This window comes from Grampus griseus (genome assembly GCF_964374135.1).
Source record: "Grampus griseus genome assembly, chromosome: 9".
Lineage (NCBI taxonomy): Eukaryota > Metazoa > Chordata > Mammalia > Artiodactyla > Delphinidae > Grampus > Grampus griseus.
In genome coordinates this window covers 50,727,980-50,744,583 of record NC_139003.1, presented here as the reverse complement: position 1 = coordinate 50,744,583, position 16,604 = coordinate 50,727,980, and the positions used below count along the sequence as shown (strand labels likewise).

General features: G+C 43.2%; 1 protein-coding gene and 1 pseudogene across 2 annotated transcripts in view; one reads left to right on the top strand and one right to left on the bottom strand.

Annotated features, from left to right (window-relative positions):
- GSDME (gasdermin E) overlaps positions 1-16,604 on the bottom strand; it is a gene marked incomplete at its 5' end in the record, with an annotated part of 63,794 nt that overhangs the window by 31,400 nt on the left and 15,790 nt on the right. The window lies entirely within an intron of this gene.
- On the top strand, positions 5,917-6,451 carry LOC309827512 (telomerase RNA component interacting RNase-like; annotated as a pseudogene). Its single transcript has one exon. The product of its transcript is annotated as a telomerase RNA component interacting RNase-like (transcript).

Sequence of the window (16,604 nt, the reverse complement as noted above, 5' to 3'; positions counted from 1 at the left end):
GTGGGCCAGGTTTTGCCTTTCAAGCTCTGGCATCCACAGCTGGATGGAAAAATCTCGTGTTTTGTGGACCTGGGCTTCCACCTCAAGTCCAGGCAAATTAATTCTCCTCTGCATCTCAGATGCAAAATAAAGATGAACCAAGTATTCTTCCAACCCAATGGTGCTGACTGTACTGCAGACACCATGTGGGTGCAAAGGTGAGCAAAAGAGGATGTTCCAGGAGGGACGCAGACACGGAATCAGGCAGTTATGACAAGCGTTACCCCACAACGGGGTCGGTGCCCCCGTAGGGAAACCGTGGGGTGACAGGGCTGCTGAAGGAAATGACAGCACATCTGAGTTGCCGGCCAGGTGACGCAGAGGGACGGAGTCTGCGTGTGGACTCTACGTGCTTGTGCGGATGGGAGCAACGGAGCCTTCAGACAGGGCTAGGAGGTGAGAGAGAGCCTGGGGCGTCGACGCCCGGGATTGAAGTACGTTCAGGCGACTGGACTGGGGTGTGTGAGGGGAGGAGGGCGTGGATGTCATCCCAGGACAGTGAAGAGCACAGAAGGGCACACGCCAGGCAGGGACACAACCCGATGGGCTGCCGTGCAGAGAATCAAGTGAGTGCAGAGGGACCAGCCGGGAGACTCCTGGCACATCCAGGTGAGAGACGGTGGAAACCTGCACCAGGGCACTGGTTGTGAGGCTGGGGCACTGGGAACAGGCAGGACAGATATTCAAGAGGCAGAATCAACTAGCAGGAGACTAGGTATGGGAGGGAAAGGCGGGAATGAGCCCCGTCTGGTGCTCAGATTTCTGGCTGAGATAACTGGACTTAATGCTGCAGCAACCGGCACCTCAGAGGGAGTCGGGCAGCAAAGCGGGTATAGAGAGACGAGAAGTTCAGTGATGGGCGTCAGACATGACATGAAAGCCCTGGTGGAATAAACATCTGCTCGCCGGAACTCTAACTCCTGACTCATTCCAGCCAACAGAGTTTTGTATCAATGCATCACATCTTGACAATTTTAAAACACGCATTTTTTTCACATCTCTGAAATCAGGATGTTTTTCAAATGACATGGTTTAGTTGGCAGCGTTCTTTCTTAGTGGTACATAAAATAGTGGTGCTCCTTACGATGGATGAAATCTTGGATTTGATGAAATAATGTCTATCAACCTTAGAAGAAAATAGTACGTGAATGTCTCTCCTTAGGACTTAAATCCTACCTAGTTCCAAAAAGGTCTGAAGTAGCCTTTCACAATAAAGCTCGGAGGACAGGATGATTTCTGTAAAAAGACAAAAACTACTCCTGGGATCGAATATTGGGAAGAATGCTCAGAAGGCCCTCTCTCCCACAGGAGGGGTTCAGCTCAGATAAAAACAACAGAAGGTCAAGCAGCCTTTCAGAAGCTCCCAATCCTAAGAACTAAAACCCAAACCAGGAGACAGAATAATCTAGTGGAAAAATTTTAAAAGCAGCAATAAGCTGACTGACTTTCAGACATCACAGAGATGGGTACGGCCTCGGGGTCTCAGGAAAGACATCTTTTAAAAAGAGTGGATTTGGTGGGGCCTTGAGAGCTTCACTGTTGCTCTTCCCCAAAAGAATATGATGGGAGACAGGGCCCATTAATATGTTACTGATATGGCTCAAGAGCTCTTACATCTCGATTCAAGAACTGAACAAGCATCTCCTGTGACAAACGAAACACTCCGAGAGAACAGCCTACGTGCTTTCCAGACTTTGCTGAGGCACAGCACATGTCTGGGTCCACTCTCGTTTGGGGAGAAGCCAGGCTGCTGCCACATGCAAGAACCAGAGCCTGACTCACTGAACGTAGTGAGTCCTTCCATGGCGGGTTTCACGATGCAGACCACACACGGCTGCCTGCCTCCCCTCCACAGACGAGCGAAACAAGGGCTCCAAGACGTCCGCATCAGAAACCCCACGGGCTTCACTTAATTTCTCTTCTGAAACTGCCTCTCCCGCCCCATCACCAAATGCTAAGTTACCCCTTACCTTCCCACAGCTCTGACCTTTCCCAGCTTCTGTAACCAGGCACTACTGGGGGCTAGTCAGAATAGCAGTAATTATGGAAGTGTTCACACTAATAGCTATAATTTTTGAGCACCTGCCATGTGCCATGCTTTGTTTATATGCCCTCATTTAATTCTCACATAAACTCCTTGGAAACAAGAATCCCATTTTAGTAACAAAATCCTGGGCGGTGAAGGCAGAAAAAGATGGTTCCTATGTCTTGGTTTAAAAAAAAAATAGATCTTTTTTAAGCCAGGAGTTGGGGGGTGGTTTATTAGTGTTTGTTATATACTTCTATGTTTCCACAACAAATTTTTTCATTAAAAAAAATATAAGCCTGAAGTTTACTAGTCAGCCTAAAAATACCACCAACACTAACACCAAGAGCAGGAAAAGGTGCTGATTGACACTGATACCCCCAGACCCCGAGATGCCGTCACCTGGTTTATTCTGACTACTTAAAGGCTGCCCCTGGGGGGAAACAAAGAAATAAGAGAATAAGCAAAAGACCAAGATTCAGGAAACTCTTGTTCTCCAAGTACATGTGGCCAGAGGTCTTTAAATTGTTAGGCACAAAATCTATTAAAAATAATGGTGTCACTGGTCAGAATGGCCATCATCAAAAAATCTACAAACAATAAATGCTGGAGAGGGTGTGGAGAAAAGGGAACCCTCTTGCACTATTGGTGGGAATGTAAATTGGTACAGCCACTATGGAGAACAGTAGGGAGGTTCCTTAAAAAACTAAAAATAGAACTCCCATATGACCCAGCAATCCCACTCCTGGGCATATACCCTGAGAAAACCATAAGTCAAAAAGAGTCATGTACCACAATGTTCACTGCAGCTCTATTTACAATAGCTAGGAAATGGAAGCAACCTAAATGCCCATCAACAGATGAATGGATAAAGAAGATGTGGCACATATATACAATGGAATATTACTCAGCCATAAAAGGAAACGAAATGGAGTTATTTGTAATGAGGTGGATGGACCTAGAGTCTGTCATACAGAGTGAAGTAAGTCAGAAAGAGAAAAACAAATACCGTAGGTTAACACATACATATGGAATCTAAAAAAAAAAAAAAAAAAATGTCATGAAGAACCTAGGGATAAGACAGGAATAAAGACGCAGACCTACTAGAGAATGGACCTGAGAACACGGGGAGGGGGAAGGGTAAGCTGGGACAAAGTGAGAGAGTGGCATGGACATATATACGCTACCAAATGTAAAACTAACAGCTAGTAGGAAGCAGCCGCATAGCACAGGGAGATCAGCTCAGTGCTCTGTGACCACCTAGAGGCATGGGATAGGGAGGGTGGGAGGGAGGGAGATGCAAGAGGGAAGAGATGTGGGGACATATGTATAACTGATTCACTTTGTTATAAAGCAGAAACTAACAAACCACTGTAAAGCAATTATACTCCAATAAAGATAGATAAATAAATAACAAAAAGAGTCATGTACCAATGTTCATTGCAGCACTATTTACAATAGCCAGGACATGGAAGCAACCTAAGTGTCCATCAACAGGTGAAAGGATAAAGAAGATGGGGCACATACGTACAATGGCATATTACTCAGCCATAAAAAGAAACGAAACTGAGTTATCTGTAGTGAGGTGGATGGACCTAGAGTCTGTCATACAGAGTGAAGTCAGTCAGAAAGAGAAAAACAAATACCATATGCTAACACATATATATGGAATTTTTAAAAAAATGGTTCTGATGAACCTAGGGTCAAGACAAGAATAAAGACACAGACAGAGATGGACTTGAGGACACAGGGAGGGGGAAGGGTAAGCTGGGGCAAAGTGAAAGAGTAGCATTGACATATATACACTACCAAATGTAAAATAGATAGCTAGTGGGAAGCAGCTGCACGACACAGGGAGATCAGCTCAGTGCTTTGCAACCACGTAGGGGGGTGGGATAAGAAGGGTGGAGGGAGATGCAAGTGGGAGGGGATATGGGGATATGCATATGCATATAGCTGATTCACTTTGTTATAAAGCAGAAACTAACACAACACTGTAAAGCAATTATACTCCAATACAGATGTTAAAAAAATAAAAATAATGGTGTCATAGAAGGATGTGAGCACACCTCCTCTCATGAAAACACTAAAATCACAACTAACTGCTAAACAACCATCGACAAAAAACCACTGGAACCTACCAAAAAAGATATCCTACATCAAAAAGACAAAGAAGCCACAAGAAGACAGTAAGGGAGGCATAACTGCGATAAAATCAAATCTCACAGCCCCTGGTTGGGCGATCCACAAACTGGAAAATAATTATATTGCAGAGGTTCTCCCAAAGGAGTGGAAGTTCTGAGCCTCACATCAGGCTCCCCAGCCGGGGGGTCTGGCATTGGGAGGAGGAGCCCCCAGAGCATCTAGCTTTGAAGGCCAGAGGGGTTTAATCGCAGGAATTCCACATGACTGGGGAAAAGAACAACTCCACTCTTGGAGGGTGCACACAAGATCTTGTGTGCACCAGGACCCAGGGGAAAAAGCAGGGACCTCATAGGAGCCTAGGCTAGATCTACCTGCTGGTACTGGATGGTCTCCTGCAGAGGTGGAGGGCAGTTCTGGCTCACTGCAGGCACAAAGGCACTGGTGGTGGTAGTTCTGGGAAGCACTCATTGGCGTGAGCCCTCCTGGAGGTGGCCATTTTCTCACCAAGACCTAGCCCCACCCAACAGCCTACTGGGATGCCTCAGGCCAACCAACCAACAGGGGAGGAACACAGCCCCACCCATCAGCAGACAGGCTGCCTAAAGTCTTCCTGAGCCCACAGGTGCCCACTAAACACACCCCTTGAAACAGCCCTGCCCACCTGAGAGACAAGACCCAGTTCCACCCACCAGTGGGCAGGAATCAGTCCCTCCCATCAGAAAGCCTGCACAAGCCTCTTAGACCAGCCTTATCCACCAGCGGGCAGACAGCAGAAGCAAGAAGCACTACAACCCTGCAGACTGCAGAACAGAAACCTCAATCACAGAAAGTTAGACAAAATGAGACGGCAGAGGAATATGTCCCAGGGGAAGGAAAAAGATAAAACCCCAGAGGAACAGCTGCAATCTACCCGAAAAAGAATTCAGAGTAATGATAGTAAAGATGATCCAAGATCTTGGAAAAAGAATGGAGGTACCAACCAAGAAGATACAAGAAATGTTTAAAAAAAGAGCTAGAAGATCTAGTGAACAAACAGAGATGAATAATACAATAACTGAAATGAAAAATACACTAGAAGGAATCAACAGCAAAATAAATGAGGCAGAAGAATGGATAAGTAAGCTGGAAGACAGAATGGTGGAAATCACTGCTGCAGAACAGAATAAAGAAAAAAGAATGAAAAGAAATGAAGACAGGGACTGACTTCACTCGTGGTCCAGTGGTTGACTCTACACTCCCAATGCAGAGGGCCTGGGTTCGATCCCTGGTCAGGGAACTAGATCCCGCTTGCAGCAACTAAAAAGATCTTGCACACAGCAATGAAGATCCTGCATGCAGCAGATAAGACCCAGCACAGCCAAATAAATAAATAATTTTTTTTTAAAGAAAAGAAATGAAGACAATCTAAGAGACCTCTGGGACAACATCAAATGCACCAACATTCACATTATTGGGGTCTCAGAAGAAGAGAGAGAGAAAGGGCTTAAGAAAATATTTGAAGAGATAATGGCTGAAAACTTCCATAACATGGGAAAGAAAACAGTCCAAGTCCAGGAAGCGCAAGATCCCAGGCAATATAAACCCAGGAATGAAAATGCCGAGACACACAGTAATCAGACGCATTGCCCAGGACGAGGCAAGTCGGGCCCCAAGCGCAGGGCCAGAGTGGCCTCCCCAGAGTCCTTTGCACGGCACCTGGCGACAAAATGGCTGCCCGAGGGAGATGGGTGGAGCCTCCGGGCCAGGAGGCACCAGGCCCCACAGGCGGCAGTGGCAGCGAGAGCCGATGGGCTGAGTCAGGGCCCAGGATGTCACCCAAGAGTGGGGATGATGAAGTGTCGGGCAGAGGTCTGAGCCCAGTGTCGGACGGTGCGAACTCGTTCACCAACAGCAGCAGCTTCCTGGAGCTGTTCAAGTGAAAGACTGAAGAGGAGCAGCGGCAGTGGCAGGAGGAGCCGCCCCCAGGCCCACAGCGACCCGACCAGCCAGCCACCGCCGCCACCACGGGTCCTGGGGATCTGAAGAGGAAGGGCAGCCCAGGCCCCATGCGCAGCTTCATGGGCAAGCGCACAGGTGGGAACAAACTAGCCCTGAAGACAGGAACAGCAGCCAAGAAGAAGACGGAGAATGAGGTACTAACAAGTAAAGGTGATGCGTGGGCCAAGTACATGGCAGAGGTGAAAAATTACAAAGCCCCACCAGTGCAGAGATGATGATGAAACTCGGCCCCTGATGAAATGACCCCCCCTCCCTGCCTGGCCAAGGCCTGGGACTCTCTGCGATGTACGTAACTATTTAATGCAGCAGCAGCAGCACAGCAGCCTTTTTCCCCCAAGGACTTATATACAGAAAGAAACCGAGATGCTTCCCACAGCTGTGGATGATTTTCCAGGACTCTTTTTTACCTTGAGCACTTGCCTCCTGAGACTTCATAGAACAGTGGTCTACTGTCCCCTCTCTTCCCATCTCCTCCCTCTTTCTGATTCTTTCTCTCTTCCTCTTCTCACCCTCCCCTCCCTTTAGCCATAACTTCTGGGAAGTAAAGAACTTGACTTAGTGCTGGTAAAAAAAAAAAAAAAGAGAGAAAGAGAGAGATACATAGTAATCAAACTGACAAAAATTAAAGACAAAGAGAAAATATTAAAAGAAACAAGGGAAAAGCAACAAATAACATACAAGGGAAATCCCATAAGGTTATCAGCTGATTTTTCAGCACAAACTCTGCAGGCAAGAAGGGAGTGGTACGATATATTCAAAGTGATGAAAGGGAAGAAACTACAACCAAGAAGACTCTACCCAGCAAAGCTCTCATTCGGATTTGATGGAGAAATCAAAAGCTTTACAGACAAGCAAAAGCTAAGAGAATTCAGCACCACCAAACCAGCTTTACAACAAATGCTAGAGGAACTTCTCTGGGCAGGAAACACAAGAGAAGGAAAAGACCTACAATAACAAACCCAAAACAATTAAGAAAATGGTCATAGGAACATACATATCGATAATTACCTTAAACGTGAATGGATTAAATGCTCCAACCAAAAGACACAGGCTTGCTGAATGGATACAAAAACAAGACCCATATATATGCTGTCTACAAGAGACCTACTTCAGACCTAGGGACACATACAGACTGAAAGTGAGGGGATGGAAAAAGAGATTCCATGCAAATGGAAAACAAAAGAAAGCTGGAGCAGCAATTCTCATATCAGACAAAACAGACTTTAAAATAAAGACTATTACAAGACACAAAGAAGGACACTACATAATGATCAAGGGATCAACCCAAGAAGCAGATATAACAATTGTAAATATATATGAACCCAACATAGGAGCACCTCAATACATAAGCCAAATGCCATAAAAGGGGAAATCAACAGGTGTTAAAGTGAGGGACTTTAACACTTACACCAATGGACAGATCATCCAGACAGAAGATCAATCAGGAAAAGGCCTTAAATGACACATTACACCAGATGGACTTAATTGATATTTATAGAGCATTCCATCCAAAATCAGCAGTATACACTTTCTTCTCAAGTACACATGGAACATTCTCCAGGACAGATCACATCTTGGGCCACAAATCAAGCTTCAGTAAATTTAAGATAACTGAAATCAGATCAAGCTCTTTTCTGACCATAATACTATGAGACTAGATATCAATTACAGGAAAAAAAACTGTGAAAAATACAAACACATGGAGGCTAAACAATGTTACTGAACAACCAATGTATCACTGAAGAAATCAAAGAGGAAATCAAAAAACACCTAGAGACAAATGACAACGAAAGCACATCGATCCAAAACGGATGGGATGCAGCAAAAGTAGTCCTAAGAGGGAAATTCATAGCAGTACAATCTTACCTCAGGAAACAAGAAAAATAAAAAATAAACAACCTAAACTTACACCTAAAGCAACTACACAAAGAAGAACAAACAAAACCCAAAGTTAGTAGAAGGAAAGAAATCAGAAAGATCAAAGCATAAATAAATGAAATAGAGACAAAGAAAACAATACAAAAGATCAATGAAACTAAAAGCCGGTTCTTTGAAAAGATAAATAAAATTGATAAACCTTTAGCCAGACTCATCAAGAAAAAAAAAAAGAGAGGGCTCAATTCAATAAAATTAGAAATGAAAAAGGAGGGCACCATGGTTAAGAATCCACCTGCCAATGCAGGGAACAAGGGTTCGATCCCTGATCCAGGAAGATCCCACATGCCACGGAGCAACCAAGCCCATGCATCACAACTACTGAGCCTGTGCTCTAGAGCCTGTGAGCCACAACTACTGAAGCCCATGCACCCTAGAGCCTGTGAGCCACAACTACTGAGCCCACACGCTGCAACAACTGATGCCTGCATGCTCCAGGGCCCGCATGCTGCAACTACTGAAGCCCGTGTTCCTAGAGTCCATGTTATGCAACAAGAGAAGCCACCACAATGAGAAACCCACACACCACAACGAAGAATAGCCCCCGCTTGCCACAACTAGAGAAAGCCAGTGGGCAGCAACAAAGACCCAAAGCAGCCAAAACAAAAAAAAAAAAGAAAGAAAAAAAGAAATGATAAAGGTTCTCCTTTATCATCACAGCATGCACCACAGAAATACAAAGGATCATAAGAGACTACTACAAGCAACTATACGTCAATAAAATGGACAGTCAAGAAGAAATGGAAAATTCTTAGAAAAGCAAAACCTTCCAAGACTGAAATAGGAAGAAATACAAAATATGAAGATAAATTACAAGTACTGAAACCGAAACTGTGATTGAAAAACTTCCAACAAACAAAAGTCCAGGACCAGATGGCTTCACAGGTGAATTCTATCAAACATTTAGAGAAGAGTTAACACCTATCTTTCTGAAACTCTTCCAAAAAATTGTAGAGGAAAGAACATGCCCAGGCTCATTCTATGAGGCCAGCATCACCCTGATACCAAAACAAAAGCTACCACACAAAAAGATAATTACAGAACAATATCACTAATGAGCACAGACTAAAAAATTCTCAAAATACTAGCAAGCCAAATCCAACAATACATTAAAAGGCTCATACACCATGATCAAGTGGGATTTATCCTAGGGATGCAAGGATTCTTCAATATATGCAAATGAATCAATGTGATACACCATATTAACAAATTGAAGAATAAAAACCACATGATCATCTCAATGGATACAGAAAAAGCTTTTGACAAAATTCAACATCGATTTACAATAAAAACCTCCAGAAAGTGGGTATAGAGGGAACCTAGCTTGACATAATAAAGGCCATATATGACAAACCCACAGCAAAGATCACTCTCAATGGTGAAGAGCTGAAAGCTTTCTCTAAGATCAGGAACAAGACAAGGATGTCCACTCTCACCACTTCTATTCAACAAAGTTTTGGAAGTCCTAGTCACAGGAATCAGAGAAGAAAAATAAATAAAAGGAATCCAAACTGGAAAGGAAGAAGTAAAACTGTCACCGTTTGCAGATGATGTGATGCTATACACAGAAAATCCTAAAGATGCTACCAGAAAACTAGTAGAGCTCATCAATGAATTCAGTAAAGTTGCAGGATACAAAATTAATGCACAGAAATCTGTTGTACTTGTATCACTAATACTGAAAGATCAGAAAAAGAAATTAAGGAAACAATCTCACTGACCATCACATCAAAAAGAATAAAATACCTAGGAATAAATTTACCTAAGGAGGCAAAAGACCTGTGCTCAGAAAACTATAAGACACCAATAAAAGAAATCAAAGATGACACATTTGAAAAGATATACCATGTTCTTGGACTGGAAGAATCAATACTGTCAAAATGACTATACCACCCAAGGCAATCTACAGATTCAATGCAAGCCCCATCAAATTACCAATGGCATTTTTCACAGAACTAGAACAAAAAGTTTTAAAATTTGTATGGAGACACAAAAGACCCCGAATAGCCAAAGCAATCTTGAGAAAGAAAAACAGAGCTGGAGGAATCAGGCTCCCTGACTTCAGACTGTAGTATAATGATACAGTCATCAAAACAGTATGGTACTGGCACAAAAACAGAAATATATATCAATGGAACAGGATAGAAAGTCCAGAGATAAACCCATGCACCTATGGTCAACTAATCCATGATAAAGGAGGCAAGAACATACAATGGAAAAAAAGACAGTCTCTGCAATAAGTGATGCTGAGAAAACTGGATAACTACATGTAAAAGAATGCAATTAGAACACTCCTTAACACCATACACAAAAATAAACTCAAGGGCTTCCCTGGTGGCACAGTGGTTGAGAGTCCACCTGTCGATGCAGGGGACACGGGTTTGTGCCCTGGTCCGGGAATATCCCACATGCCGCGGAGCAGCTGGGCCCGTGAGCCATGGCCGCCAAGCCTGCACGTCCGGAGCCTGTGCTCCGCAACAGGAGAGCCCAAACAGTGAGATGCCCGCATACCACAGAAATAAATAAATAAATAAAATTTAAAAATAAACTCAAAATAGATTTAAGACCTAAATGTAAGGCTGAATGCTATAAAACTCTTAGAGGGAAACATAGGCAGAACACTCTTTGACATAAATCACATCAATATCTTTTTTGATCCGTCTCCTACAGCAATGGAAATAAACACAAAAATAAACAAATGGGACCTAATTAAACTCAAAAGCTTTTGCACAGCAAAGGAATCTATAAACAAAATGAAAATACAACCCTCAGAATGGGAGAAAATATTTGCAAATGAAGCGACCGACACGGGATTAATCTCCAAAATATACAAACAGCTCATGCAGTTCAACATTAAAAAAACAACACAATAAAAAAATGGGGAGAAGACCTAAATAGACCTTTCTCCAAAGAAGACATACAGATGGCGAAGAGGCACATGAAAAGATGCTCAACGTCACTAATTATTAAAGAAATTCAAATTAAAACTACAAAGAGGTACCACCTCACAACAGTCTGAATAGCCATCATCAAAAAGACTACAAAAAATAAATGCTGGAGGGGGTGTGGAGAAAAGAGAACCCTCCGGGCTTCCCTGGTGGCGCAGTGGTTGAGAGTCCACCTGCTGATGCAGGGGATGCGGGTTTGTGCCCCAGTCCAGGAGGATCCCACATGCCACGGAGCGGCTGGGCCCGTGAGCCATGGCCACTGAGCCTGCGCGTCTGGAGCCTGTGCTCCGCAACGGGAGAGATCACAACGGTGAGAGGCCCGCGTACCGCAAAAAAAAAAAAAAAAAAAAAAAGATTAAAAGAGAACGCTCCTACACTATTGGTGGGAAGGTAAATTGGTAAAACCACTGTGGAGAACAGTATGGAGGTTCCTTAAAAACTAGAAGTAGAGCTACTATACGATCCAGCAATCCATTCCTGGGCACATATCCAGAGAAAGCCATAATTCGAAAAGATATATGCACCCCAATGTTCATTGCAGCACTACTGGCGATAGCCAAGACATGGAAGCAACCTAAATGTCCATCAACAGAGGAATGGATAAAGAAGATGTGATATATATATATATATACATATATATATATACACACACACACATATACATACACACACATATACACATAATGGAATATTACTCAGCCATAAAAAAGAACAAAATAATGCCATTTACAGCAACATGGATGCAACTAGAGATTATCATACTAAGTAAAGTAAGTCAGAGAAAGACAAGTATATGATATTGCTTATACACGGAAGCCAGAAATAATGATACAAATGAACTTATTTACAAAACAGAAACAGACTCACAGACTTAGAAAACAAACTTATGGTTACCAAAGAGGAAGGGGGCGGGGGATAAACTGGGAGTTCAGGATTGACATATACATACCACTGTATTTAAAATAGATAATCAACAAGGACCACTGTATAGCAAAGGGAACTCTACTCAATATTCTGTAATAATCTAAATGGAAAAGAATTTGAAAAAGAATAGATTTTTGTATATATATAAGTGAATCATTTTGTTGTACACCTGAAACTAACACAACATTGTAAATCCACTATACTCCAATACAAAATAAAAATTTTTTAAAAGACGGTGCCAGCACTGAATTGAGCGCAAAGGTAAACAGAATCATTTCAAACTATCTGCTGGGGACTTCCCTGGTGGCGCAGTGGTTAAGAGTCCGCCTGCCAATGCAGGGGACACGGGTTTGAGCCCTGGTCTGGGAAGATCCCACATGCCATGGAGCAACTAAGCCCGTGCGCCACAACTACCGAGCCTGCACTCTAGAGCCTGCGAGCCCCAACTACTGAGCCCACCGGCCACAACTACTGAAGCCCGTGCACCTAGAGTCTGTGCTCTGCAACAAGAGAAGACACCACAATGAGAAGCCCGTGCACCGCAACAAACAGTAGCCCCCGCTCGCCGCAACTGGAGAAAGCCCACGTGCAGCAACAATCACCCAACGCAGCCAAAAATAAATAAATAAAATAAATACATTTAAAAAAAAGACAAAACATCTGCTGGCCACAGGGAAAGATATCAAGTAGAAAAGACCAGTTCCAACTTTGCTGCATGGTTTTTTTTTCCCCAAGAAAGAGACAGGTCCCCAAATCCCTCCCCTCAAAATACTCCTAAATAAAGAGTTGACGGCACACTGAAACTTCACTCAGGAGAGCTACTGCGGTAACATTAGAGGTCAAATGTGGGCCATAACCAACAGGAGCATTTAACATTTTTTCTTGTGTGTAAAACTTGTACAATTTGTAAATATTTAGATATAGTAAGACTTTGCGGGGGTAATTTTAAAATACTTTAAATAATTATGAAGGTTCAACATTGCCATACCATTGCTTGCATGATATATTAGTTTCATATAATTTTTAAGTTAGAATTCTTAATGAAGAACCGAACTTCTAATTATCATGTATTCATAGAAAAATGGAATCTTTTCTTTACCACACTTTGCCTTACAATGAACCAAAGAATGAAAGTGGGATCTGCCTGTACCACAACGCCCCCCCCCTTAACCCCTGAACAGTCAGGAAAGCACAAAATGGCACCGTCTCTGGAAATCAGCTGAAACCAAGGCCCTGAACTCAAGGGGGAGGAACTGATGTGCGCACTCGGAGTCCACTCACTTCTACATTTAGCCCAGAGAAAACCCTCAAAGATCCTCTAGTCCAACTAGTCCACCTAAACCTGGCAGGGACAGAGCGACCTACCATGTCTGCAGAAGTTATTTTCCATGAGTAAACTTCCTCAAACACTAGGAGGTTAGGAGCAATAATCAGTGGCAGAGATGGGGAGGGTATGGCGGTTATAAAGCATTGACAAATGGCAGCTGACAGTGGAAGACAAGGTGGAAAAACTAAAGAGTTTGTCTCAGAATAATACTGGATCTAAGGAATAAAACATGAACCTGAGTCATTATGGAAAGGTCTTAGCCTGTTTTCCATCAAGAATGTTTTAAGATAAACATAGAGCTCTCATTCAAAGGGGTCACGTCCAGGTATCTGGAAAGTTAAGTCCTGTGGTCCCATGGATTGCCTTCATGCTCAACAATGCTACATAACTGTTGTATATGAACGCACCTGTTTTTTCAAGGACATATGAAGTTTGTTTTTGAGATGTGCATACGTCTCACTGACAATAAAACAAATACTTTGAATTCCAAGGGCTAAAATAACTTGTATACAGATGACAACTTATCTAAATGACCTGAAATAAAAATGATGGCAGATAAGCCCTCGAGAAAGACAGTACTTAAGCATTACAATCACCACCCCCAAGGCTACACACGTGTCAAACAGCCACCCTTATCAATCTGATGATGTTGTGGGAGTCCAAAAACAGGTAGACCATGTAGATTAGAATTTATCATTCCAGGGTGAAGTAACAAGAATGTTAGCTTTACATGATCTCCATCCTATGGTCAAGTCTTCCTCCTCTTCTCTCCCCTGTTGCTCAACCTTACCTCTTAGTAACAAAACAAGGAAGCAGTGACTCTGTGATAAGATACCTCTTCCATTTCTAGACTTTAAATTTGTTCTTTACCATGTTCCTGGTGTTGCCCCTACCCCTCTTCCCCTATCCAGGCCATCCTTTCCCAATCACCTGTAGAAAGAACAGAATGTCCAAACTCTCCCCAAGTGATCTCATGCCCTCGTGTGGGCACCTCCAGGTGGGCAGACCAGCTATTCACATGTGCTTGTTCAGGACAGTGCCTGGAACACTGTACACCCCCTAGGTACCCTCACTGGGGACCCAGATTCATGCCTCTGCCTTTATATCTCCTGCTATAATTTTAACTATTTTTATCTCAGCCAATTCCTTTGCTTCACAGTCACTTCAAGAATCATGTAGAGGAAAGAACAGGAGTTTTGGAGCCAGAAAATCCTGGGATGAATCCCAGCTGCAGCACCCAAATTGAGTTCCGAGACTGAGAACAAGTCACTTCCTTCCCCGAGCCTTAAATCCTCAAACCTAAAAAGAGACGGCTGTGCAGAGTAAATGAGATGACGTCTATAAAGTGCTTGGCACACAGGAGGTACTCAGCACATGCATATCTCCTTCCCCTCCCTCTCTCCCCCTTATAACTGCTGGCCCTAGCATCTTTCTCTGAGACTACTTTTTCCCATCTCTAGTCACTGACTCCTCCCCATATGCTTCCTGTTGGCACTATCTTCTACACCTGAATCACGAAGAGCGTTTGAGAAACCTATAACGGGAAACGTGATTATGGAGCATTGCCAAACTGTGGTTTTTCAAATAGAAATAACAAGACTGCAGAATACGATTACGCTCTAGAGGGCTGTCTAAAGACTGAGGGAACAGCCAGCCCTCCTGCCCCTCTTCCCCCTTATTTGCGAGACTTAGCAAATAAAAATATAAGACTTCCAGTTAAATTTCATTTTCAGACAAACAACAAATATCTTTCCAGTGTTGTAGTAGAGAAGGAAAATGCCTCTCTAGCAAAGAAGAGCGGTAGAGAAAAGATAATTAAGGTCATGACTATCAGAGAAAGAGGTGGCTGTCCCGTCCACCTGGTGTCACCACAGAGAGCTTAAAGGTCTCTGACCGAGAAAGGGAATTCCTGCCTGAGTCCTAACTCAGTAGAGTCCTGGAGTTCTAGAAAGTGCCAGGAGGCAACAGTCAAATAGCCACCATGGTCTTTCAACTCCATTAAGCATCAGCTTAGCGGAGAGGTGAATGGGTTTTGAAGACTTCAGTTGCCCAAGCATGCTCGATATCTGTCCAAAACCCACCCACCAAATGCTTGATACATGAGTTTTATGGTATTTTTTACTCATTAATTTTTAAAGATTATTTCATTCAATGAGCAAACCTATTTTATATTTCATATAATCCTAAGAACATTGGAAAAGAGGAGATAAGCTACCTATACTTAACACAAGTGAGTTTTCTCTTAATTTATTTGGGTTGACATTTTCCATTTTAAAAGAAAAAGGGTGATACAATTACACATGAAAATGCACCTATGTTACTGTACAAGAGGAAATATCATCTCTTGTCAGGATTACTACAATAACTTCTCAATTGGATGCCCAGCTCCCACCCATCCAGTCTCTCCTCAGCCCAGCGGCCAGAAGGATCCTTCTAACACGTAAGTCAGATCCTGTCACTTCCCTTCTCAAAATCTTCCAGTGGCTTCCCACCTCACTCCGAGGACGAGTTAGTCTTTCCAGTGGCCTGCAAGGTCCTACGGGACCTGCTACTGTTCCTTTACGCCCTCTGACCTCACCTGCCCTTGCCCTATTTACTCAGCCCCAATCACACCACCTCTGCCTACAGCCTTCTTGCCCAGGACACTCCTATGCTCGCTCCCATCCCCAGCTTCAGGTCTTTGCTCTGATGCCATCTTCTCCAGGATGCTTTCTCTGGCCACCTTTTCAAATCAGCCCCCATTCCTGGCATGTTCTATCCCCCATCTCTGCTACATTTTTCTCCATTCCAGAGAGCACCATCAACCTACTATATATTTCACTTAGTTGCATGTTTTGTGTCTCTCCCCCGCTAGAATATAGGGCAGAAATGTTGGCATTCTGTTCACTGCAGCATCCCCAGCACGTAGAACAGTATGTGGTACATCGTAGGAACTCAGCAAAATTACTTATGGAATGTTGAATAAACATAAGGTAAAAATAATGAGGTATTATCATTTTACTGGGGTAAAATGTATTTACTGACATCTAAACAATGAATAAACGTGGGGTTTTAAGACTTCAGAGTTAAAAACCAGCTCTTCCCCTGAAGTCCCCCACACCTGCTTTCTCCTTTTCCTCATCAGAAAATCATAAAGAGCCAGGGCAGAAGGGGGATTTTTCTACTTCTGATATTAATATTCAGAAACGTAGGACAGAGCGTTCTCACTGTTGGTATTTTATAAATCGTATGATTTCTTCAAAGTACACATTTGTCTGAAGTA